Source organism: Malurus melanocephalus, unplaced genomic scaffold (genome assembly GCF_030028575.1).
Source record: "Malurus melanocephalus ecotype Western Australia unplaced genomic scaffold, MMel_1.1 scaffold_487, whole genome shotgun sequence".
Lineage (NCBI taxonomy): Eukaryota > Metazoa > Chordata > Aves > Passeriformes > Maluridae > Malurus > Malurus melanocephalus.
Window position 1 is genome coordinate 369619 of NW_026623719.1, and position 26120 is coordinate 395738.

At 43.4% G+C, this 26120-nt stretch overlaps 1 protein-coding gene across 2 annotated transcripts in view; it reads left to right on the forward strand.

Moving 5' to 3' along the window:
- The window catches only part of LSAMP (limbic system associated membrane protein), a 303261-nt gene that overhangs the window by 191264 nt on the left and 85877 nt on the right, over nucleotides 1-26120 (forward strand). The window lies entirely within an intron of this gene.

Genomic DNA, 26120 nt, shown 5'->3' on the forward strand with positions numbered 1-26120 from the left:
TTCAACCCCTAAAGATTTATCAGGAGTATGAGAACAAGAGGTAGGTTTCTATCCCTCCATATCACGTCTTTGGAGAAGAACTCTTTTGCTGATTTATTTTGCTGTCAAATACTCTTTAATCTAAAATGCATGGGGAAAGCATTGATTAGCCCCATATGAAAGGTCTTCTGTGATACTGCCATAGRTGTAAGGGGTTGAAGAGGATTTGAGGTRGGCAGAGAACAAACATTCTGCATGYGCTACAGATAGTTCAGCTGCCMRAAAAGTGGAGGGCATTGCAGAAGGAAGGTTGGAGAGAGAAAGGTAGAATGAGACATTAGAGTGGAGCTTCATCCAAGGGCTACCTCCAGAACCTCCTGAATTTGGAGCATGTGGTGGAGGTTGAGTTTACTCACATTTCCTGTCTTGTCTCTTCAGCCAAACTGAAGTCCTCCTGTGCTTTAATGTATATGAAARCCAGATATGCAGTTTGTATTTTTGGCCCATTTCTTGTAAGAGAAGGAAGGTGAGGAAAAGAGTGCCAGGAAGAAGCGGGAGCAGAGCTGATAAGGGGAACACTACTCCTCTGTGATATCATCATCACTCTCTGACTTTTCTTTCTGCTTTTTTTCAGTATGAAAGGGCATGATTGTGCCCTTTGCATTGATGTGAAAATAGAACCAATTATTTTCATCTTTAATTATACATACAGAATTTTCTAGCTCTGGTTTYTCTGTTCTTAATGTTTACTTCATACCAAATCTTCCATTTTACTCCTGCATCAGTCTGTCAGTTCTCTTTCTAACTCTTTCTTTGATTCAAGTAAAAGATACTCCACAGCTATTCTGGGAGCACAGCCTAACATTGCCTGAGTTAAGGGTGTTAAATCTTCATGAAAACTAAGACCTGGCACACATGAGATGCATTGCTCAGAGCAGTAAGAGGAAGATTCTGTCCTGACTCATCATGTTGGCTGTTGGTGCCTCGTGGGTTTGTTTTTTTCACTCGTACCACCCACTTCATCGTATCAGACACAGACTTCTCCCTTTTATAAAAATGTCCTCAGAACAAGTCTATCCCCTCTGTTGAGCAACAGAACTGGAGACTCCCATCCCTGCTTTCACTATGGGGACAGTTTTCCTGGCTCTGTTGTTCAGATTTCCAGCATGTCCCTTCACATTTTTTTCTCCCATGCTGTGTGTCTCAGAGGTGTTGCCTTGTTAGCATCCCTCAGCACCATCTCACTGACTCCTTTCCAATCCCTTCTCAGTCCTCCTCCCTACAGTGAAGCCTGCCAAGCACCTCCTTCATAACAAACTGGAGGTTATGATGAAGGGCAGGCAGTCCTCAGTCTGTCACCTCCATGTGTCACTGATTGTGGTTCTCTCTGTTTTTCCCCATCTGAACCCATCTGCTGTCTTTTACAGATACAGAGGAACTGCTTTCAGGCAGACATCAGGTCTTTGAGCAGCACAAAGCCCAGTAAGACACTTGTCTCAAAATGGGAGACAGAAGGGCTTCTTTTAAATGTTTTCCTTGAGGTTGACAATTAATATAAATTCCAAACCTCATCCAGAGCTGTTGCAGTTGGAAACGTGTCTTATCTTGGAATCTCCCTTTTCCAGAACTGCAARGCATTTTGGCTCCATTTATGCGAGTTTTGAAGACATCTGCTATGCATCAAAGAGCTATTTTAGATCATTGTAAAGGTTTCTAAAATATATCTCCTTCAGGTTTTTTTTTTTTCATGGTTAAACTTGTGACTGCAGAACTGCAAGAAAAATTGTAATTGAACTTGTGTGGGAGGTTTTGAATGGACAGGTAGTGAGATTAAACCCATACTGGGGGGCAAGAGGGCCAAATTACTTTTTCTTTGTGCTCTCTCCTCGAGGAGTTCATTAGAACCTTTGCAGTTTCTTTCATTCATTGACGTTGTCAATAGTGTTTGTTGGCTAATTACCAGAGCTAGGACCACAGAAATTATTTATTTCTTGTTGGCTGAGAATTGGAAAATGCAAATGCAAAGGGAAGGGGTAGTGTTGGTATTTACGCAGAATAATCAAGAATGCATTTTTAATTTTTTTTTTAAATGCTTCAATCATAGCTTACTCATCTGCCTGTCTGGGAAGTTAAAAAAATTATTTTTAAACTGCTATGTGGCTTCGTGTTCTGGTTTTTCTGTGAGCAGTTGAACCAGGCATTTTTCTCACTTCAGCTGTAAGTCCTGAAGCCCTGAAGCAGCCCACAGGAAAAAAACCTTTCCYAACCCTGTGAGGTATCTAAAGTGTGACTGAGGTTGTTGACTGTAGCACTGRCACCTCGGAGGAAGGCAGGTAAGGGGAAAAACACCTTAATAATTCAATGCCAAATGACAATACAGATCAGCTTTAATTTGGTGAAAGCAGGAATGACATTCCTTGGAACGGTGTAAGTCCTTGCTCTCCTCTTGCATTCTTCTCCAGATGATTGGCAGATTGTATTTTGACAGAGCAGGTGGAGAGAGTCACCCAGACCCTTTTCTTTCTTATCTGACAGGCTATTGTTCTGTAGGACATTGGCAACCTGGTCTAAGTAGTTGTGGATAATTTAACAGGCTTTGCCTGGGAGCACAAACAGCTTCATTAGCTCTTCTCCTGCAGCCAGCAGAGCTTTTTTTTTGGGATCACTGACCTGCAGCTTCCAGCAGCTCCCTCCCTGCACAGTCTGATCCCTTTGCTGTGATTCAGGACACAGCTGCAGGCTCCTGCAGCTGCCACACCCTGTGACTTTGCCATCCTGGTTTGTGATGGTGAGCCRTGGCAAACAGCGTGAAACTGAAGATGTGAACTGGGTTTGTCAGGAAATTGTGATGTTTCTGTTAGAGTGGGGGTGAGTKTTGATGATGTCCTATGCAGATTGCAGGAATTAGCAGTTGTCAGCATCAGAAATATTTCACTGGGAACATTCTGTAGTCTCTCATCTTTTGAAAGGGACCAAACCCAGACTCTTTGTACAAAGAGTGGCTGGTACCTTTTTATTTTATTCTCCTTAATATTRGCTCATAACCTGCCTGATCCATGGCCCACAAAGGCACAGATTATTTTTTTTTGTTACTGAATGCAATAATCTCAAATATTCCATAGCTGCTTCACATCCTGGATGAGGCACAGGACCATGTGTCCCTTATCACACTGATATGGTCCGGGAGGGCTACCACAGCCTGCCCATCTAAAGGGAGTTTTGTTAGGAAGAGCTCTGTTTTCCCTGTACCTTGCACCTAGATAGACAACAATTAACACAGGCAAGAAAAGAAATCAATAAAATAGTTTAGAGATGGTAGCCAGTGCCTGCTTTGAGCCCATCTTAGTTTTACTTCACGTCTCTACTGACTTTCATTTATTCAGGCTAATGTGGCTTCTCCCTATCCGTAAGCTGCTGAGATCACAGTCCAGAGGCTTTCTAATTTATCATTTTCATCTCTATGTCTTATTCAGAGGCATGCTAGATGCCTGGTTGACTGAAAAAGAGCTTCCTGGGGAGAAGAAAAATTAGTGTACATTCATATTCTTACCAATAAACTCTCTCTCACAGGAAGCCCTAAAGAGGGGTCTCTTGTGARTTGGGTTAGCAACAATATGAACACCAACAGTAGTTGCAAGGTCTTTGGATTGCCAGAAATGTCCCTACCAATCCTTTTGCTGTTCATGGGAAGGCAAGTGAAGAAGAAAAAGCCATCTCCTGTCCTGAGAAGCTTGTACTCAAACCATTGATGTTTCCACTTATTTGTCCCAAAGCATCAGGGGTTGAAACCTTTCCGAGGGCCTTGCCCATGGGTGCTCTGGCAAGTGCCTTTGATTACCTTTGTTGATGACAGCCTGAGGGCTGGTGACAAAGCTATATTGACCAAAGTTGAGCAATTGAGTCTTTTATGGGTTGTGCATAATCAGGAGAGGAACAAGCAATTAATTCCCTTTTTCTCGAAAAGCTACAGAGTATGAAACCTGTGTAAAGCCACTAGGTATCCCAGTCTTGATCCAACTTCCTTGGCAACTTGAAGGAGAAGAAAACACTCTGGATTCTTCCAAATTCCACCTGACAGTCTAAAGATACCCACGTTGGCTCAAAAAAAAAGGAGTTTAGTTATTGCAGCGGTTATCACAGCATAAGAAGAGCCAGTCTAGAGCAAAGCAGATAAGTATTGATTGCAACACCCAAGTTTCATGTCACAGCATAAAATGAAAGGAGATGAGAAGGCTTGTCAAATATGCCAGTTTGATTCTCCCTAGAGGGTCCTAGAAATTCTTATTGAGTCTTAGAGAATTTACCATAGCCTGGGAAATTTTGGGGGGATAGAGAATACAGAAATTACACAGAGCCTGCATGCTCTGTGTAATTGAGATGGTACACATATAATATGTTTATAAACAGCTGTAGAACTCATTGCCATGGAAAGTTATTTAAAGACGAGAACTTGGCAAGACTCAGCCAGCTCGTGTATTCCTGAGGATAATGTGAACAAATCTGGATATTCTTGTTATTCACAATAAAAATATTGAAAAGGATGTTAAACTTCATGCTTTGGGGCTCAGACATCAGGATAAGACCKAAAGTGAGGGACAGATTATCTCACACCCCTGCTCACTTTTATTTTCCTTCAGTGCATGCCAGTCTCCTTGTGGGGCTGAGCATTGAARGAAGCAGAAACAGAAAGCATGAGATTTGAGAAATTGGTCACAATGGGCAACTTTGATGATTGTGTCCTGTGTTTGCTTTCTTCTCATTTCTATCTACGTCCAAAGCCTTGTTGCTTCACTTTGTGCTGCTCAGAAAAACCCAGTTTACGCCCAGAAAAAGTATCAAACAGGAAACCCTCAGCCAGAGTCACTGCCCTGTGGTCAATAGGTAGTGAAGAATGAGAAGCAGATTTTCTGGTTATCTAAACCATTTGGATTTAGCCCACCTTTCTGCTGCTTTCCTAAAGCCTTATTAAAACACTTATGGAGAGAAGGAATGCTCTTTTGGGAGGCTTGGGGTGGGGTTTTTTGTTTGGATTTGTTTGGGGTTTTGTGACATTACTGTGCCAGCTCTTCTTATGTCACAACCTTCTCCCCACGTAACTGTCTATGTCTCATCAGGAAATCTGAGGTTTACAAGGTATTTATTTGACAAAACAACTGGGGCAASTGATGATTTTTTAACCAGGTCTCCTTTTCATCTTTTTTTTCTCTTCTTTCATCTTCAAAATACTCTCTGGTAAAAATATGGCCTCATCTTCCACAGAGACCTTTCACTTTGCCTCTTTTGCACTCCCAGTTTGTTTTAGCACACTTTCTGAGATGTATTTTTCTCTCTTGATCTAGTCTTCATCTTATCCAATCTGTAGGTAGGAAAAAAAAAAAAATAAAAAAGAGGATGCTGGCTCATAAAGAGCCTGGGAAACAAGCCAAACTTTCAACTTTTTCAGGTCTTCTCCAGAAGGCATCTAAAGTTGTTTCAACCCCTATTTGCTTCCCACTTACACTTGCTCCACATTTCTCATATTTTTAGAAGTCTGTTTTTCCTGGAGCCCACCAGTTGGATCCCCATTGCCTCCCTCCTTCCTCACCTGTAACCAACTCGAGTCATGATGGTGATCCCTCCCAGCACACTTTATTTTCCTCCTTCWATGCCCAGAGACACATGCACTGCACTGGGATCCTTCTTCTTGTAATTATCTCACAATAATGCCCCATTTGGTTACTGTGGTTACTCTCATGCTGTTTCAGTACAAACACTGTTGATGCATGAAACATTCATTCTTTCAACAGCTTTGATTTCTCTCTTGTCCCAGGGAGACAGAGAGCAAGGCCTCATGAGTATTTTGGCATTTCTGGGGAAACAGACAAATAAAACTGCTGTGAGGAGATAATTTGCCCTGCTGCCTTCAGCAATGGTTGGAGGGGAACATGTGAAGTTTTCTGGTCAGTGCTGGCAAGATTTTCTGTGCTGTTGCTGGCAAGATGTGGCAGTTCTGTACCAAGTGAGTTGCCTTCCKGCCACATAAAAATGTTGCTCTTTACAGCAACAGAGTTGGAGTCTGGTAGAGTTGCCTCCTTTTTATCTTCTCCCAGATGGGTACCGCTTCTAGTCGGTCATGCCATTAAAGTCTTTTCCATGGCATTTTAGAGGCTGAGCTGGATTATGTCCATATGAAAACTTCCCTCCACCTACAGAAAAGCAGCATTTTTCTAGTTCATTGCATGCTGTAATATTACTGTCTTTGCAGTGCTGTTTCTCTACCCTCAAGCTTTGTGCTATTCAANNGGAACATTCCTGTTTAGTTGGGACATTCAGGAACCAGCTAGCTACTTTTTCTCTCCTACCTCCATGAGCCAATCTTGAAGGGTCCCAGAGGGCTCCCCAGAAAAAGAGCATTCAAAATGTCCCATAATTAGTGATGACAGGAAAAGGAATTGCCATGTGCTTTCTCAAGGATCACATCAGCAGGTAAATGAACTTTCAAGAACTCTCCATCCTTCCCAGCCACTGCAGAGATCCATTGAAATCAAGGGACTTTGTTGTCCCTGACTGGAACAAAAAGAGGAGATGTCTGCTAGGCCTGCCCTGCTGAGCATGGGAGATGCAGTCCCCCTTGTTTGCCTTCCCTGCCAGCTTTCCTGGCTCTCCAAACATGCCATTCAGCACTCTGGTTGTCAACTATGGCAAAAGAGTGTCTGGAGAGGTGGTTACTGAGTGCAAGACACTGATGAGATATGTGTGTGTGTGTGTGTTGCTGTCTCCCTCTAGTGATCTGAACTCACCAGTCTGATTTGGGTYCTTTGTGCTGTGGTTTGGTCACAGAGCTTCCCCGGGTTCACCAGAGTAAAGGCTGGAGATTTTAGGGCTGGGTCCCATTCCCCCATCCATCTGGAGGTCATATTCTCTATTGGCAGCTCTCTGTTTGCAGCTATGGTTCGCGTCTGAAAATTTAAATATGCTTGTAAAGATACAGAGAGGKTGAGTGTGAATTACAGAGAGAAAAAAAAAATCATAGCATGTTAAATTGAATAGTTTCAATTCAAACATCCTTAAGAAAGCTAGCCTTAAGAAGAAAATGGGGAGGCTGCATTTTTTYCCCCCCTTGTAGCTGTAATCTATAAGTAGTTTCTCTTTAGGCAAGCATATTTCTCACTCTCTTCACAGTAGGAGAGAGACACACTAATAAAAAAGGAAAGTTGAGGTATTAGCTTATGCTTGGTCCCTGCTTTTCTTTCTTTTTTATTTAAAGAGAGAGACTTCACCATCTTATTAAGGTGCTGTTGTGTGACTACAGCTGATCAGAATGGCTGCACTGAYTTCAGTGCCTGGTATATTCTGGTTTATCTCAGGACCTCAGTGAGCATGGACAACAGCATTTACTGCATCACAGGGCTCCTGCCAGTGATTTCTGGAGGGTGCTTCCTGTACAGCCCCAAAGCCTTCACCCCTTCAAACACCTCTTTCACAATSATCCCACTGTCTCTTTCCTCTGCTTCCACCCCCAATCCCACTGATGAAACTGCTTAGCTCACATATTCCAGCTCTAGAGACAGCTGGAAAACAGTGAGAGAGAGCAGAGAGGGGTGTAGGGAGAAGAAGATTATTTGCAAGAGTCTCCTGTGTGTGGAGATTGACCTAGGGCAACGTAAAGCCAGCTTTAGGGGCAAGACATCCTGAACCTGCTTGCCATGACAACCACAGCAAGGTCAGATGTCACTGAGCCTCCTGTGGCTTGGAGCTTTCCTCCCAGGCCTGGATTCAGTTGTAGTGGAAGTGGGAGTCTCCCAGCTGAAGGCAGGGAGCTATTTTGGTAACGCCAGGCTGCGACAGACCCCGGTGTTGTGAACACTTGTGCTCTGTTTGCTTCGTCAGCCTCCTTTCTGAGCATTTCAGAAATAYGTCTTCAGAGCATCCCTCCCTTTCCTGTCTGAAGAAAAGCGTGAGAGACTGAAAACATGATTCAGGAGGTTATCTTTTTTTTTTAGGAGGTGCATGTACGAAAGCATTGTTCTTATTTCTTCCTCAGATACTCTTTCTTTCTGAACAGCACCTGAAAAATACGACTGTTCTCATGGTACTCTGTATTTTTTCATGCACYGGCTGAACAAATCATCCTTTCTCATAAACTCACAGTGAGTGCCCACTGCAGAGGAGCAAAGCAGAGGGGCTGGGAGGGRTTGGGGAGGGCAAAAACCCATCCAGGGAAGCCAGAGCTGTCCTCTGATGCAGCCTTTGAATTTCACACCCCATTTGGAGTGACTTGAGCCATCGGAAAGATAAGCATATCCTACCAAAGGATCGGTACAATCTGCGAGGTAGAAAAGTGTAATGCAGGTATTGATGGTCTGGGAAAGGCGTTGATCAAGGAAGGGAGATCTCAGTTGTTGTATTGACTGAGGGCTGTTGTAGTTTGGAAGGGTCGTGGAATGAGGGCAGGGCCGTATCCATGGCGCTGTAAAGCAGGCTCAGAGAGCCCAGATCTTGTCAGGGTTTGTATCTGTCACGATCCGCTTAACTCAAGCGGAGGTCGTGAGAGGTTCRTTATTGGAATCTCAGAGTGCAAAAGAAAACGAGGGGCAAATATATRTGCTTTAAATAATCAGGAACAATTWATTTGGATATTTTGCAATAGAAAAGGGTGAGAGAGAGAGAAAGAGAGAGAAAGAGAGAGAGAAAGTSRGTTATAGCTACCAAYGGTATGACGAGTCTTCCGAAGTTCCAYRGGGGTYGTCAGSRTCCGWTGGGAGAGAKCTCCAATGGGGTCTTCTCGGGGGAGACTTTTTATAGTMTTTTTCAAAGCGAGTGGCTGCAAGCCAGGGAGGGGGTTGCGAAGTATGGAAAACCGGCCAAGCAGTGGGGAAAGAATGTCCATTGTTAAGGTGTGCGGCATGGGTTTGGGCTGTACCGTTCTCCTCAGGAACGGTGCGACCATCCGTAGCTCACATCCATTGTTCTCAGCAGCCTAGGAGCTGGAAACTTGGCAGTCCTCCCACCTTGACCTGGCTCAGACTCCTTTGAGCAAAAGTCCCCCTTTCTCCTGCCGTGGGGTTTTTTCGATGATCAGTGAGACAGTCAAGGGTCTTCCATACGGTCTCTTACAGTATCCCAGGAAAGGTGCCAGTGGGAGATGAGATAGCCTTCCTCAGACTGCAGCAAAGAGAAGAGCAGTGCAGTCTCCAGGGGCTCCTTAGGCCCTCCAAAAGGCTCCTGTGGGTCACTGCCCTGCTGCATGTGCCTGGCTGAGAACTGCTGGCATGATCATCCTAATTACGAGTGCTGTAATGGTCACCATATGTCACTGCCACCCTCCTCACCTGCTGTGCCGCCTGTAGATCTGTAAAAGCTGCATGAGTACGCAGGTGTTCACTGCTGCATGCATTATTTGTGAGYCTTTTGCTGTGTGTTCATTTGTATGTTCACCATGCTGGTGTGTGACCATGCAGTTTGCTGCACTGGTATGGTTTTGGGTGTTTACCAGCCTTATCCACCAACCTCAAAATCTTTGCACTTCTTTAAAGGTAGAAGAATGAAACATAGCAGTAAAGCATGAAAAYTAAGATCATGGTTCTGTGCAGCTGTCCAAACCCTTGTCAGTACATGCTGCATGACAGAGACAAAGATTTAGTATTTTTAAAGTCAATCATGRTAGGAGACAAAATTTCAGAAGTTCCCCRAACTGCAGGAGCTCAGGTCRGGCTCCAAACTCTTCAACTCCAGCYTCYCTCTGACACGCTCACTTTTATCTACTGCATTTATCTCTGCTGTACTTGGGCATCTTCCAAGCAAATAAATAATTGGTTCCTGCTTCTGTCTCCCCTTCTGCCCAAGGGACTTAAAGTTAATTTGTGCTGACTGTTGGGCTTTGGGTATGTGGTGGGTTGACCWTGGCTGGATGCCAGATGTCCCCCAAGCYGCTCTCTCTACCTCCTCAGCACAATGGGGCAGGGGGAGAAAATAAGATRGAAAAACTCACAGGTCAAGATAAAGGCAGTTTGATAAARCAAAAGCAAAGGCCACTTGCAGAAGCGAAGGAAAACAAAATATTTATTTTTACCCACTACTTGCCACCAGCAGACAATCTTCAGCCTCTTCTCAGGAAACTGGGCTTTARTACACATAGTGGTTTCTTCAGAAGGCAAATGTCGTAATAATGAATGCCCTACCCCTTTCTCTTGACTTTTATTGCTGGGCAAACGTTGAATGGCATGGAATATTCTTTTGGTCWGTCTGGGTCAGCTSTCCTGACTTTGTCCCCTTCCAAGATCTCGCTCATCCTCAGCCTGCTGGTGAAGGGGAAATGTTGTGGAGACAGCCTTGATGCTGTGCCAGTGCTCCTCAGCAGTACAAAATACTGGTGTGTTACCAACACCTTTCTGGCTTCCAGTGCTAAGCACAGCACCCCAAGCTCTGCTGTGGGGAAAATAAACTCCATCTCAGCCAAACCCACTGCAGGGGACAGGCTGCTGTGACAGAAGGAATTCAGGGCACAAACAGGTAGATGGTCCTTTGTGCTGTGGAATTCTAAGTAACCCCATTTCCTGTGGGGTGATGTACAACCATTTGACTGCTGTGAGGAGGATTCCTTGTGGCTTTTGGAATCTTTCCAAGGGACAACACAGGGAAGTCCATGTTCTCTAGATATTTCTTCAGCAAACTTCATCACAAATGCCTGGAGCTGTGTGTACCATAACCTGAGTGAAATACAGACCCATGGAGAGGTGAATCACTCCATGCAAGAGACTGGGATAGTTCTTGTAGCTGGTACACAGAGCAGAGGGATGTAAGGGACTTGGGAACAAAGGAAAGTCACATTCGCCATGCAGCATCTCCTGCATGAGACCCAGAGAAGATGAGGGAAGGAGACTGTTAACTTGAGCAGACAAAAGTAATTAGAAGACTAAAATAATAGATTAATGAGCAGCCRGTGTCAGGGGAACTTATTAATTATCAGTGGAGGATTTCCTTCAGTGTGCAGGCTGGCCGAGGGCATGCAAGATAGCAACTAAAATTCAAGTCCCACTTAAGGAAGCTGCTGAGGAATTAGCAGCATGGGGTGTCTGGAGAACGATAGCAGAGGCTGACTTAAATGCTTCCTTTGAATTTCGTGTTCTGTGTGGCTCAGGTAATGGCTGGGGATGAGGGGGATCTGGGAAACACTAGATTGTATCTAACCAATGTTAATAATGGCTCAATAAAAATGCTCTGATAAGAACACATTAAAGTTGCACAGTTAAGCACTCACAAGCCAGGTAAGGTGAGATTTAAGGTTACACATGCAACCTTAACTCTTCTCCTGCTGAGTGTACCTTAGCAGGCAGCCTCTAATTAAGGGGCATTGGGCTATTGCTTGAGTAATATATCATAACATTGGTTAATGCTCTCTTTGGCTTTGGGCAGGTGCACACAGTGCCTTGTCATATTGTGGGTTTGTGTGTGCCTGATGAAACAGAGTCCGTTTTATTTATGGCACTGAGCATACTGCAGTAGTTGTACTGGAACAAAGCACGGTGCTTGAGAGCATGAGGTCCATTCAAAGTGTTTAGATTCAGGGCAACACACCACCCATTCTCTCAGGTCAGGGTTTCACATGTCACAAAGCAGTAGTCATGGAAGGTGTTGACATTAGGGACCTTTCCTTTTAAAGGACTGATTTATACTCCTTTAGCTCAACATATTATGGGGTTTTGCCTKACTGAAGTATTGAGACTGTTCACAAGGTGAAATGGTACTCTGTCCCATCAGACTGTGCCACAAAATAATGTCTTTCATCTATCTCGTGGGAGGCAACTGTTCATACATCAACGTGTTTTCCATTTAACATTCCTACATTTACAGCTCTGAGTCTCATTGTATGTACTATGGTCGTGATATAATGGGAAAAAGATAAAATGTCAAGGGCAAATCTGTTCTTGGGGAACATTKCAGAAGTGGATGGATTCAATGGTTTTAAACCAGACATTAACAGTAATGCTGAGTTGTTAGCCTGCCCATTGAACACAAAGTTCTTTGAGGAGAAGCCATCCCTTCTRCTGTGTAAATCCTTGAGTAAAAACCTCTGTCCTTCCCTGCACACCCTTACTGCAGTGGCCTGAGATTTCTCAGAAGCTGCTGTCCATGTGCCTGGCAAACACAATCTGTAGCATTCCTGCTGTCCCACTGCTCGTCCTTGCAGCTACATAGGGAGACCTGCTTTGGTTGTGTTTGCAGAAAATATTCAGCATTGTTGGACTATGAATAGTGTCAAATCAGTTGGGCATCATGTGAGCTGGGGAGCAGCCTTGCATGTGAGTTTGAGAGCATCTAAAGCAGTTCRGATGCCCTGAGCTTTATTTTTGGCATTTTGGATCACTTATAGGGAACAGATGGGGTAACAGGAACAGCAAAGGCAAGGRCAGCAGTTTTAGCAGCAGCCAGAGATCTGTAGATATTTTTAAAGGTTTCCAAACGTGTATTTGTCTGTCCTCAGCAAGAAACAATTGTGTTGTCAGAGCTGTCCCACAGAGGCAGGTGCAGGCTGGTCTGAGTGGAGCAGAAGCTCAGCAAGAGGGTTATTTGTGAAAAGGAAAGGTCACATAAGCCCAGGGAGCCCTCCAGAAGCCAGGCTGGGTGGCCAAGGGAGGAACAGATCTTATGTGCAAAGTATGAGAGAACAACTGTGAGGAGGAAAGGTGGGGAATTTCATGGAAAGCCCAAAGTATGATAAAATATTATTAATTATTTCCACAGACCTGCACGGATCTGAAGTGAGCTAAAAATTTCCTCGCTCRGAGACTTTGGGGATCGCTGAACAGAGTTTGTTTAAAAGAAATGAGCTTCATCTGAGAGGTTTTGCAACTTGTGCTAATGAGAGTCTGTCTGTCAAACTTAAGTGGCATCAAGTGGCCCAGAACAAGGGCTCTTGGGCGTTAAATGGTTCCTACCAAATACCAAGCCCATTACCACAATTGGCTGTTGTGGCCCTCTAAACGGCAAAAGTGATTAAATTGGTCATTATGAAATGCTAAAGATGCATAATTATGAAAAATAAGGTTTGAGTAAGAGGAGATTTCAGCTCACTCRCTGCTTTGTATCTCAAGAAGGACTCAATGTAGGAATGTTTTAAAAGCGTCCAAGGGCTGCCCCTTGTCTGGTTTTSTCCTGACAGTCTGCAAATCATGAATTTGTTTGGAAGTGAAGGTGTTTTTCCAGTCTCTAGGCTGATATAAAAGCTGGAGACTGAATGTCCCAAGTYCCCCTCTCTGCATAAGATTGTATTTTATTGTCCAGTCTCTCCCTTCTCTTTGCTAAGGTGAGGTCCAGTGCACAACTTCTATTGCTGCCCTGGCACATCAGGGACTCTTGCCTTTTCTGGGGGTGAGAGAGGGAGGGATTTAAATTCTCAAAGTGTCGAGCTCATGGGCACAGGTGTTTTCTTCTCCTAGGAAATCCTCAGCTATCTTCAACGGAGGGCTCTTCTCCATGCCATGGAGAGAGACTTTCTTGGGGGCGGTTTAACAAAGATCTATTGCAAAAATCAAGTGTTAGGCTTTTGGTCATTGTGCATGAGAGTGCAGGGGGCACTGAGTATCCATGGAACTCTCCACASATGGGCAAGGGAGTTGAACAAAGAGTTGCAGAGMTGTTACATGTTRTTGAGCRTAGGGYGTTGTCGTGGTATTGCTTTGGAGMAYCCCTTAAATGTTGTTTTCTGGTTGAATGGCTGGAATAACATCAGGCACAGAGCAGAATATAAACACAGGGGTTCTCTGCCACAGCTCAGTCTACCCAGACTTCCCAAAGTATAGATGTCCCTGGTTTGCAGACCTTCAGCAGAAATAGATTATTTATTCATTTTACTTTCTTTTTAGTTCTCTCCCTCTTTAGTGCCACCCCAGCTCTAGAAGAATTTTACAGCCTCCTTAGAAAGAGTGATAGTGGTGCTGAGTTTTGTAGAGCCCCTGGGGCCCTCTGTTCTCCTTGGGTTGCTGCCTTGCACTGGGTGTGAGGCTGCGGAGCCACCAAACCAAGTCCTTGTTTCTCTTGTTCTCAACTAAGTGGTCACTAGGGACGTGCTGGTATTTGCATTCCATTATTCCCACATGAGATATGTGATGTATTAGGAGATCCTACTCAAAACTCTGCTGACCATTCATCTCCCTCATCTCTCTGTCTCTGCTCACCTTCCCTCCTCATGTGACAGCTGATGCTGAGTATCTCTCAGGAACTTGATTTGTTTGTTGATCAAATGCCTTTAAAAAAAATGATCAGACRTTGCTTGGCATCAGAGTGTGTCATTTAAAGCGGTAGTTGCTTTTAAGAAAATATTCTCTGTGTGTCATTTGTGGCATTATTCATATCCCAGAAGGCAAGAGATGTCACCTGCATAGCAATGTGAGGTTGTGTGAGCCACCTCGTCAGCTGATTTTGCGTATAAAGTTGTTTTTGCTCAGTACTCCTGTGGCTGCTGTAGTCAAAATAAAATGTGTTTTTTCCTAAATGGAAAGCCAAGTATCTCTACCTTTCAAAGGGGCTGCATTCCTCACTGACAGAATGTTGTAGCACACCTCTTGGCACCCACCTGTGCCTCCAAACCTAATGCTGCTCAGCCAAATTTGCCCTGTCTGAAAAACTGCTTGTGTTAATTTAAGCAGAGGGAGATGTATCCTGAAGAGTTTCAGACCGCTCTTGGGATGCTGATTAGAGGACAGGTTATGAAAATTATTTAATTTCAATCCTTAGATGTTTTAAAATTTATTTCTATTTTTTTTTTCTCAGCTTCTTGCAATCTACACATAGTTGCTGGCTTAAATCCCCAGCTGTACAGGAAAAGATTATTCTCTGTAAGGATTAATGTTTCCGTGAATTCTGGCTATGCAAATACACAAATATTTTGTTATTGCAGCTCTCTTTCAGAAAACACGGTGACCACTATGAAGTTCTTTGCCCACACACTAGCTTGTAGGCATCTTTTAAAATATTTACATTTAAATTCCTCTGAAATCATGAATAAATTTGTGTAAATTTCCCACATTATTTGGCCTAGCTTATGCTAAATAATAATAAGGTTGTGGTTGTCATTGTCTGTGGATTTGACACTATGGGTGTTTGTATCAGGACCTGGCTCACTTGAGGATTAAGCTTTCTCACTGGAAACACTTCTTTGCAGAAAAAAAAAGAATTAGTCCAGATGCCTTGAAGGCCTTAATTTTTGTTCAGGGAACAGTTTTTCACAAAGTTATGTACTAGAGAGCTTGCAGGAGAGAATGAGTCAAAAACTGATCTGGTTTTCACGTGTGGAACCTTTTCCCAGCATATTTCATCTTGTAATTTGGCCTGTAAGCCCCAACTGCATGTTAATCAGTTGCTCTTGACAAGGATGGCATGGATGACAAAAAGTGTGTGTGTGGAAAGCTTAGTTATTTCACCAAAGAGATTTTCATATCATTTGGAAAGGCCTCAAGACCTCCTCAAAGTTTATGGCCTCTGTGGCCAGGATTTCACTGTCTGGGAATTGTACAGGGAATTGTGCCCAATCAGGGAAGCTGCATGTTTCCAACCCCAAAATGAATATACTGTTGGCAAGCATTGCCCTGTGACTSTGGTGTCTTACTGATATTTGTTGTTGTTTTGCTGATCTTTATCACATAATTTCATTTTGCAACTATTTTTTTTAATCTAGTAGTTATACAAYGCCAATAAATCTAGGAGGGAATGCTGCGAATTCCTGTTTCCACCTGTCAAACCCTAGCTTGGAAATTCAATTTTAAGGTTGTAAATAGAACCCACTTGGACTTGTCATCACATTTGTGTGGCAAATGGTGTGCATTGTCTTTATGACACCAGAAATAGCTTCACAAGGAGAGTTGTCCAGAACAGATTTTTTGAAATATAAAAGTACCATCAAACAACTAATGACAGCAAAGRCTATTTATTCACCTAGCTTGCCTGCAAACTCAAAGACACCCCCTGTTAGCTCTTGTTTAGTAGACATCACCTAGCAGAGGTAAACCAAAGATATCCCCCTGTTTATTCCAGTGTTCCCTTTCTGGCCATTTGTAATGTAGGCTCTCTCCTCTCCAGAATTCCCCACGTCAGGAAAGGAAAATGGAGTGAGGTACCCTTGTCGATAGCTCTTCCATCAAAGCCTGCCTCATTTATATGCAGGCAATAACTAAATGATGCCTGTGGGGAAAGGCAACAGAGACAGGGCTGGTTGAGCAATTTKAAGCGTTCCTTTCCCATGTGCATTTTCAGTGTTCTGAAGGCTGTTTTAAAAGGTAACTTTCCTTTAAATTCCTGGACTTGCACGAGAGTGAAGAAGGAAGATTATTAAACCATGCAGCCCCCTTAAGTATCTGAAAGAGAGTGCAGCTTGTACTGAGGTGTTGCACAGGAAGATAAGAACATTTGCTGCCTCAAGATGCTCTTCCCTAAATGGCAGTCTCCAAAGCATTTGTCCTATAAACGTGGTGCTCGGGACAGGAATGTAGCTGAAACCTCTTCTCTTGCCAGGAGCTGGAAGTTTTGGGGCTATGAGAGTGAAGGAGCAATAATTGTCAAAGAACTCAGAGCACATGCCCGTGGGGGAGAGAAGGCTTTCCTTCATGATTGCCTGTCTCAAGCAGGAACCCAGCACATGGTAATTCACAATCAGCATCCTCAAGGACACCAAGAATGAGGCTCCCTCTGCTTCTGCTCCCTCAGGTCATTAAATAAGCACTGCTCTGGGACTTGTCTTTTCTCCTCACATCAACATCAGAAGCCAATATTCATAGCCTCTTACATCCTTTCCCYCGCTCAGCGCTGGCAGCTGTTCTCTCACCCCCTTCCTGCACTTGAGATACCTGCTGCAGTAATGGGATCCTCCTGCAAGCTCTTTAATTGAAAGGAATTTCTCTCTGGCCTGAAGATGTCAGGAGGCTGACGGAGACGTGTTTCTATAAAATGAGGCTTGATCTACAGGGCAGCAGGCAGGGTCTGGATCACTGAGAATCCTTCACACTCGTTGCTTTTCCAGGGGGGTGTTAATTAAGGTGTGTCTGTCGGGGTTTGGGTGCTGGAGATCCCTCAGGTTGGGCTGCCAGCTCTCCCTCTGCAGGTGCCACTCCTTCCTTTCCACATCCCTTTGCCTGCTGTGCCACTTCCATTTCTGATTCCCATCAATTTGAAACAGAGCCCCGCTGACCCCGCTGACCGCTGCTCATACATCTCCTGGCATGGTTAATAATAATGGCCTCKGTGGGAAATGATGGGCTGAGGCAGAGAAAGGACATAATGATGCTCTGGCTGGGCTAGGCAGAAAGAGGAAAGTGAAGTGACAAGCAGCTAAACAGCAAGAGAGGGGTATGATGATAAAAACAAACAAACCTGTGAATGTCTAAAAATCCACAGCGATGGCATCCCTGAAACAAATGGGGAGAGACAAGCTTGAGTCCCTGAGGGAGAGAAAGGGGGAAAAAAAGAGAGAGACAGAGAGAGGAAAGTGAGCAGAGAATCAGCCAATAATTGAAATGGCATCAGGGAGGAAAAGAACTGGAAAGCACAGACAGGCTTGGAATTGGCAGGTGGYAAAGAAAGGATGAAAGACAGACAGAGAACATGGAGGAAAGAAGATGTGGATGTAGGGAGTGAAACAGAAAAGTGGAGGGGATGGCTATGTGGARCTAACAAAAGAAAATGTGCAGAACAGGAGGTGGGGGAGCATAGAGGGAAGAGAGGGAAGGGACCCATACCTTGGCATAAGAAGAAAAGCAGAGGGGTGCTGAACCAGGATAGAGAAAGAAGAAAAAATAAGGTATTAGAAAGAGTTAGAAAAGGACAAAGAAGTGAAAGAAAGAGTTAAAGAGCAAGTTGGAGTGCCCCAGGTGTGTGTAAATAAAGTTCCCCAGAGGCACAAAGAACAGGGTTTTGAAACCTGATGGCACCTGATTTTGCAAGGCTTAACYACTCCCCATCAGCTGCTTGGGATCCCAGTGTAAATTCCAGGGAAGTGGATTTCATTTTTAAATAAGCAGAGTTTGATTTTGATGAAAAAGCTTTTGGCCCTGCAGTGCAGCCCCACTGCCCATGGCAGACAGCAGGCAGGTTTTTGTGGATATTTTCTCCATAGCAATGCAATGAGCCCAGCAAGGAATGCAGCAGGTATCTCCTGGTTGGGTAGATCAGCTTTCCTGGAACTTYCCTGCTCCATGTTTGCTGGGTAATTGTCCCTAGTGCCTGATGCTGTGCTGGAAGGATGCTTCCTCCTCTTGCTAAAGCAGATCAGTGCTGACATTATGCCCCGTCAGAGATGGTGCTCTCAGTGCAGACAGTTGCTGCTGCCCCTGGTGCCTATCAATAAACAATTATGTGTTCATCTGCRTTTTTCCTGGCTCACGATTTTTTACCTCTACCCAAAGAAAATCAGAGAAGATGGTTGAATTTCCTCTCCATGATTTCTGTCCCTCAGCTGTGGCTGGAATGAAGCTGAGTTGGAGCAGTGCTGCCTTTGCTGTGCAGCAGGAAGGTTGGCCAAAGCACAGGGGTGAGCTGTGGCTGCTCAGGCAGAAGTGTGTGGGCAGMTCTTTGGCAGGGTTCACCACTCTTCCTAGCTGCTCACATGCTCAGTAATTGAAGGCCTTTTGCAAGCAATCCTCCACGATCCTTCATTAAAACACCAGCACTCATGTCCTGGGTTCTGTGCTCACACTTGTCCCTGCCCTTCTGTGTAACACAGCATAAAACAAGGATCTTTATGTGCACCATTCTTTTCCCCCCAAAAGAAATGTCTCCATCAGTCATGAGAATTTCAGATTTAATGTATTTCTAAGCCACTTACGTTTTTTTTTGATGGGATAGAACAGATATGCATTTACAGTAAGCACAAAAATAGAATCACAGAATCATCAAGGTTGGAAGACACCTTTTAAGATCATTAAGCCAAGCCATCCACCCAGCATTACCACCATAACCCCTAAACCCTTAAACCATATCACCCAGCACCAAATCCAGGCACCTCCAGGGATGGTGACGCCACCACCTCCCAAGAAAACCTTTTCCAATGCCTGACCATCTTAACAGTGTTTTTTTTTTTTTTTTTTTTTTTTTTTTTTTTCCTAATATCTAATCAGAACCTCCCCTTTCTCAGTTTAAGGCCATTTCCTCTGGTCCCCTCACTGCAGGCACAGTAGAAGGGAGAAGCCCCTACTTGGCTACACCTTTCTTTCAGGCACTTGTAGATAGTGATAAGGTGCCCCTGACACTCTTCTTCTCAAGAGTAAACAAACCCAGGTCCCTGAGCTGCTTCTCACAAGATGTTTTCTAAACTTTCACAAGCCTTGTTGCCCTTCACTGGACATGTTTCAGCACCTCAATGTCCTTTTTAAAAGGAGGGGCCAAAAACTGAACACAATGGTTTAGTTTGGAGTACAAGTGCAAATGCATGATTGAATACAAAATTTGCTTACTTCACATCTTCCATTTGTCAAATTGAGTCACAAAAAAAGTCTGAAAAGTAACAAACAGCACAAACAGAAAAAAAAAGTATTTTTTAAAGATCTGCATCAATATTCATGGAACTGTTTTTCGTTGCTACCCTTTTTCCCAGCTTATTTTTCCARCTCCTTAGAAACCACTCTTACCCCTCCCATCTTTGCCATTTCAGCTTCCACCTCTCTCGTGCAGAGTGCTYAAATAAGCTCTCGTTATTTTTCCTTTCCTGGAGAAGATGAGACTTGTTAGTATCAAATACAAGTGGTTGTGGCACAGAAGAAAGGAGGGACCTGGGTGAGCCTCCTGGCTGGCATTCAGATGCAGAGATTTGGTTTTCAATTAGATAATGCTCTCTGAAAACAGGGCTGCTGGAGCACATGGGACAATATTGACTGAAGCACAAACCAATTCAGTGGGTGACCTTCATGCTCTTKCTGTGTAGCCAGTGAGGATGCCTGGTGTGTAAATGCCACGCTATCGGTATTCATTCCTTGTGACTCGTAACCAGCCAAGGGATGGATGAAAGGCAGCATTCAGGTTTGTAATATTATTATCAGCTGATATATCAGACTGTGATTCCACAAAGCCAAAGGGTCAACAAGACTGGAAAATGTATTTTGCAGCATCTGGGAAAAATGAATTTTTTTTAGGATCACCGTGTCCTCAATATAAAATGAAGAAATAAATACATCAAATAAATAGATRTCGTGTGACGTGGTTCCCACCTCTCCTTAGCTGACCAGCTGGTTCCCAGTGAAGCCACTGACTGTGTGGGCCCCACTGTTCATATTTGATCTGGTTTGTGTTTGCACATACAAAATGAGAGACAATTTGTGGCCTATTCATCATTTGGGGCRTAGAGGAATTGGGTGGTCCATTCCAAGTAGAAAAAGTATTAAGTTTTTTTTTTTTAAGAACAATCATTAGAACCCACACTACTTACAATAACGCAAACAAAAGATCAGCTAAACTAGAAGGTTCTGTGCTGGCCATTTGCATTCTTACCAGCCTGCCAAAGGTTGGAGTCCAATCACCTTTGCCTCTCAGAATAATGTACTTTTTCTCAGCAGTCAGCCTTTAGCTGACCTTTGACTGGATGACCTGGCTCCCTCACACATGGGAGGATGAGAACGGAGACTGTTATTACAACTGGCTGAAGTTGTGCTGATTAAAGTTTTAGCAAAACACACTCAACTGTTTGCTCCAGAGAGAGTACAGCTGTGGTAATGCTATAAATCATTAACATCAACCTGTAAAATAGGTTCCCAGGCATTTGGGCTGCTGCTGCTGATCTCCAATATGAGGAATAGCTTATGATGCCAATTCCTGTCTCAAAGATCGTCTATGTGATCTCACCAGCACCATTGTTCAGGCTTCTCGAGTCAAACCCCCAGGTTCAAAAAGGGGGAGGCAACAACAGACACAGACAGAAGGTTTCTGGTTTGTAAATGGTCACAGCTGCCCAAAAAAAGCTGGGAGCCATTATCACAAGGCGCCCAGAATAGCTTGTGCTGCAGTCAGTGAGCAGCTTTTAAGACAGACACTTTCTTTTCTCTCAGCTCAAAGAGCAAGTAACAAAAAAAAAGTAAATCTCAGAGCAGAGAAATGACCTCTGAATTTTCTCAGGAAAAAAAAAAARAAAAAGCTGGATCTCTTGAACTGAAAAAAAAAATGTGGCTGGGCTTTGTGAGGAAATATTCCATGCATTGAGGGGAGAAAAAGGAAATGTGATAAGATTTTACTGTAGCTGAATTTTAAGGCCAGAGAGGATCATCTAAGCCCAGTTTGGCTTCACGCATAGCAAAGTCCAGCAGGATCCATCATGGTAATTTCTGCACTGAGTCCATAACGTGCATTGGAACAATGCCAGTCTTTCCCAAGGGCGTAGGTGGCACCACTGTGGCCCTTCTCCATGTCCTGTCCACGTTCCCAAGCACTGTGTCCCCTCTCAAGAGACTGCACTAAACCTGGCATCCCAAGGGCATKGCCTTCTGCCCTTCCCAAGCAGGTTTTCTTTCCACAGAGAGCTTCATGCAGCCTTTGGGGTGTGTRGAGGAGCAGGGGAATGAAAACTAATGAGGCAAAATATAATCATAGCGCTCCTCACACTCACGAGCTGCTCACAGCACGTTCTGGGGATGGGCTGTCATTTGTCTTCCAAACTGGCTYGAGCTGGCTCACCTTTCCCCACTGAAATGCTCATGATTTGAGTGCCTTAGGTGAGAGAAGCATAACAACTTCGCTGCACTTAGGACRTAATTGTCAAATTGAAGGATTGGGGAGGAGCCACTTCACCCGAGGAAAGCATTTGCATTCAGTGACTGCTGAAGTGCAGACAGCTTCCTCTCCATGGTCTGGTAGGGGAGCCAAGCACCCTCTTGCACTTTTTGCCTGTTCAGAGAAACAGTTTGAATTTTAGAATGTGGACAAGAAGGGAGGAAATGAGCAGGTGTTTCCTGGGAATGCACAGCTTTCTGTCCCACTGCAAACACTCCAGCATTAAGCTGTTATTTTTTACCATTTCAGGCATAACTTGGACAGAGTGGACAAAGTCCAGCAAATGGRTGAGGACAGCAAATCCTAGCCCTGAGGAGGGTCCTAGTTAGCCACAAAAGATTTTGTGTAATTACAGAGGCTATTTTAAGTGAACACTAAATGGAGTTGGAARGGGAATTGTGAAGGAAGCATCTGGTTGTGTTTTGTGCTGTTTAACTRCATTTATATGCGCTCATTTTTTGAACATCTGATTTTGTATCTCCATGTATCCTAACTTTGGAGCAGTAAGATCTGCTGCAAACAATAGAATAGAAATTGAAAAAGAAAGTGTAGCTGGGTGTATGCTGTGCCCTGAAGAGCCAGGGATCAGATAGTGCACAGGAAAAGGGATCAAACAGAAAAAATAAAGAGCTCCATCAAGAAGGGGACAGGAAGGCTTTGTATAAGTTGGAGAGAAATTTGATACATTAGATTGTCAGAAGAAATGCTCCTTTGTGTGCARCCAGACACGGTTGATACTTGCTCCAACTTCCCTAAAGAAATGGGACARCTGGAAGGTATTTGATGCTGGAAAGTCTTGGCTTTCTCTGTTGGAGCTGCCCAACTGTTTGCCCTCTATGAGCCAGGGTTGTTTGCTTTTGTTGTGGGACGGTGGAGAGCATCCTCTCATATCCAGAAAGGTCTGATGGATCTCCTGTCTCACAGTAACCTGTAAAAGGGAACACTTCTTTGGAACTGGGAAGTGTGCTGACTTCTGAAAATCTTTGCAGYTTTCCTTCTGAATCCTTGCATCCAACACCACTAGAAGGCAGAGCACATCACTGGACTGGATTCCTGTGATGGCACTGGGTAGAAATTATCAGTTTACTGCTGCTATTTTGTGCTTACCTATCTATTTGCCATCCAAGTAATACAATAGTGAGTGGTTTACAATAGTGAGCTGTCTGGCTGTCAGTCCGTGAGACAGGGAGTCATTGTTTCTGATTCTAAATCCTACTCTATCCAAATCTGGAGTGTCTGTCTGAGAAGTCTCTTCTCCTGTTGGTGCCTCTGGAAGCAGGGACTGYTCCCTTGCATCTGCAGAGCCAACCAAGCCCCTTCAACAGGACATGCTCCTACTGCCTAGCACAGCTGCTACAGAGCAAGGAGAAGCCAGAAGATGTGATCTTTTAGAAATCCTGCCTATTCTGTGTGTTTTCCACAGCTACATCCAGCTGCCTTGGGAGAGCAATATGAGCAACTGCAAGGAAATGAGGTGAAGCTCGTGGYTATTCTTAGGAACTTGAGATGCTCCAAAGGGGAAGCTCTGCTTGAAGCATGTGAATGATCTCCCCATAGCCAGCATGGAGCCACACTAGTGCTTATAGTCATTTCTTGGGTTTGGGAAGTGCTGTGGACTTCACAGAAAGGAGCAGAGCTGGAGTTTATGCAGGCAGTTTAAACCTGATGGGATAAACAGTGAAGACACCAAACAAATGTATCTGGAAAGGCCCAGCAGTATGTGGGCACATTTAATACATAAGCCATGTTGCCTTAAGCAGGTTCCAATCTCAGGTTTTATATTGTAATTTTTTTCTCGCTGTGTGATAATGCAATTTAGTGGATAGACTTAATACAAAGCTGTTAGCTAATTTGGAATTTTTAGGGGGATTAGCAAATTTAGGAATTAATGTATTTTGAAGATTCCAAGCTTATTAAAATTTGGGATTTGGGATAGACTTGTCACAATTTAGACAAATTATTTTGAAAGTCACAAGAGAAAAGGATGTTCAAGGAGAGATGCATGTTACCATACCAACAGCCCAGAGAGCAGGTGTTGAATGTGTATTCCCTGTCTCCCAGATCTTTTTTTGACTGTGAGGAAGATGTCTGAATGGTAAGAAATGTGATATATTATTTTTGGACCACAGATAATTTTACTATACCATTCACATAAAAAGGGTGGAAATGGCTGAGATGTATTCCCTGATTTAAAGAAATATTTGTAGAGCTGAGATTTACAATCTCTGTCCTACAAATGGTTTTCTGTAACTGAGTAGTGATGGAGAATTCTTAACAACTCGGATAGAGCAAGTCTGCCAATATTCCCACATGAGGACCTTTTCCCATACTGTGTGACTACAGATATTCCAGCAAGAGCGTTTTGAACAGACCTACAAGTCTTTCCCACAAGCCTTGAGACTGTTCAGGAGCATCCTGTAGGTGTCTGTCCCAAAACCATGGAAGAAATCGATGATTTGAAAGGACTCTCAGTGTTAGCAGAGTACCATGTGAGAATTAGATCAATGAGTAATCAATCAATAGCTAATCATGGCACCAGAAGCTGTTGGAAAGATAGAGCAGCAATAGAAGGATTCTTTGGATCTTTGAAGCAGAGGATTTCTTTTRAACAGTCACTTTCCCTTCAGGTACCAACAATAACCTTCTAAAGCTGTGGGTAGATGATAAACTCTGAGAATTCTCAGTACCATCCCTACAAAACTGGTTTTTGTATAGGTTCAGCCTCTGAACCGTAGAGAGTCTGGGCAAATATAGGGTTTAGTATTGGGTATGGAACTTTACATTCAGTAGATTACTTTTTTCCTAACCACTTGGAYTTCTACCACTGCCTCCCCAGGAAAGCGATCAGCATTTATTTGTTGAATKATTAGGTAATGAATGAAAGTGATTAATTGGAAAACAGAGGATGATGGCTTTTAGAAAGAAATGCCTTTGACAGTAATTGAGAGAAAAGCTTAAAGTCTTCAGTCCAGAAATAATGGATTCAGTACCAAGAGAAGCAGGAGAGTAACACTTACTTAGCTTTGAGAGAGAAGCAAAATCCCAAAAGGGACTCAAAAGGGATATGCAGCAGGTTGTCAGCAGGCTGAAAACAGAAGCAATGCTTGTTGACAGATAAGTGATGCTTATGTTTATTTTAGATTAAGAGACATCGTRTTTTGTTGTGGTGGGGTTTGTTTGTTTGTTTTTGTTTTCTTTTAAGAGGATTGATTTCTTTTCTTGAAAGCTACTTCTGGTTTGCAAAATAAAAAATTGAGTCAATTCTTTGGGTTTATAATACCTTTAAAAGGAACTTGGAAGAATATATTTTCCTATACATCTTTTTATTTCCCTCATCATTTAATGTGGTAAAAGGGTAATGCATGTATATTCTGTGATTGTATATATTTACACTTTCCACTCTCAAATTTTTGGACCATCTTCATTTCTCAATGACCAAAGAACTGTTTATTATACAATAACCTCWAAAGTTAAGAAGGTTAGAGAGCCAGAACAAAAAAAAAATGAGTTGGAAGAAAAAAGCAAAGGTGAAAAAAAAAATAGATATGCTGTATGGATTCAGCATCAAATAGAATTGGGAAATGGGCAAAGGGCAAGRGAGAAATACAAAACCGATATGTTTCCATTTTTTTTTAATGAGTATTTTTGAAAATACTTTTGAACTTGTAACAAAGTTTTCTACTCAAATAGTTTTCCTTGTGGAAAAAAAAGATCATACGAATAGTACATCAGCTGTGGAAAATCAGGTTTTTCAGGAGTACCCTTCAGCTACAGAATTTTGTYTGGCTGTAGAGGACAACAAGGGCAGTGGAGCACTGTGTGTGGCCTGAGAGGCTGCAGCAATTCTGGGGRAAAAATGGCTTAAAAGATGTTAAAGGACAGAAATAGACTTTGTGCTTTACTTCTCCATGTTCCTTCTTTAGAATACATATCTAAGCCCTTCCAGTGTGCATTCAGCTGTGACAAGTGCTCCATGCAAAGGTACCTGGTAKTGAACTAGGCAGCAAACCTTATTGTACCTGTGCAAATGTTGAAAATAAAGAGAAAGTGAAGTGTGGGAAAAGAGTGCATCAATACAGGCAYAGCCCTCCTGACTAGGGAAACCCATACCTCAGCAGCAAGTTGGATTTATTGTTAACCAACAAAGTATATTGGGAGAAAGACCACAGAAATGGCAGAACAAATCATTTTAGCATAGCATGGTGGGGCTTGAAATAGGAAGCTGAGAATTCTGGAACCTGCTCTTGCACCTGGAATGGAATACTTGACCCCATATAAACAACACCCCTTCCTTGTGCTTCAGTTTCCTTGACCATAAAAAGATACAAGTTCGTCTTTAGAGCACTTTGGGTTGCATGTCTGAAAAGCCCTGTGCAAGAGCTACCTAAGAATTATTTATCATAAATGACAGCGCCTCG